This window comes from Arachis ipaensis, chromosome B9 (assembly GCF_059453495.1).
Source record: "Arachis ipaensis isolate K30076 ecotype BB chromosome B9, ASM5945349v1, whole genome shotgun sequence".
Lineage (NCBI taxonomy): Eukaryota > Viridiplantae > Streptophyta > Magnoliopsida > Fabales > Fabaceae > Arachis > Arachis ipaensis.
In genome coordinates this window covers 105,949,384-105,950,309 of record NC_142444.1, presented here as the reverse complement: position 1 = coordinate 105,950,309, position 926 = coordinate 105,949,384, and the positions used below count along the sequence as shown (strand labels likewise).

The window sequence follows — 926 nt, the reverse complement described above, 5'->3', positions numbered from 1 at the left end:
ACCATTATTAAAGCCTTGTTGAGGCTTTTGTTGATCCTTCCATGAGAGATTTGAGTGATTTCTCCATGAGGGGTTATAGGTGTTTCCATAAGGTTCACCCATATAATTTACCTCTGCTATTGCAGGGTTCTCAGGATCATAAGCTTCTTCTTCAGAAGATGCCTCTTAAGTACTGTTGGATGCAGCTTGCATTCCATTCAGACTCTGAGAAATCATATTGACTTGCTGAGTCAATATTTTATTCTGAGCCAATATGGCATTCAGAGTATCAATTTCAAGAACTCCCTTCTTCTGAGGTGTCCCATTACTCACAGGATTCCTCTCAGAAGTGTACATGAACTGGTTATTAGCAACCATGTCAATGAGTTCTTGAGCTTCTGCAGGCGTTTTCTTTAGGTGAATGGATCCACCTGCAGAAGTATCCAATGACATCTTAGCTAATTCAGACAGACCATCATAGAATATATCCAGGATGGTCCATTCTGAAAGCATGTCAGAAGGACACTTTTTGGTCAGTTCCTTGTATCTCTCCCAAGCTTCATAGAGGGATTCACCTTCTTTCTGTCTGAAGGTTTGAATATCCACTCTAAGCTTACTCAGCTTTTGAGGAGGAAAGAACTTGGCTAAGAAAGCCTTGACCAGCTTATCCCAATTGTTCAGGCTATCCTTAGGTTGAGAGTCCAACCATATTCTAGCTCTGTCTCTCACAGCAAAAGGGAAAAGCATGAGCCTGTAGACTTCAGGATCTACTCCATTAGTCTTAACAGTATCTAGGGGTGTGCATGGTTCAGTTTTTCCATAAACTGAACTGAAACTGCACTAAACCATTTTAAATGGTTTAGAAACTGAACCAAACTGCACTAAAACCAGTTTATAATACAGTGCACCAGTTTAAACCAGTTCATAAAAATAAAACTGGTTTTAAT

General features: G+C 39.8%; 1 non-coding gene across 1 annotated transcript; it reads left to right on the top strand.

Moving 5' to 3' along the window:
• Window positions 1-486: 486 nt before the first annotated feature.
• Window positions 487-594, top strand: LOC148545779 (small nucleolar RNA R71). Its single transcript, XR_015902139.1, has one exon. It is a non-coding gene; the product is annotated as a small nucleolar RNA R71 (small nucleolar RNA).
• The last annotated feature ends 332 nt before the right edge of the window (window positions 595-926 follow it).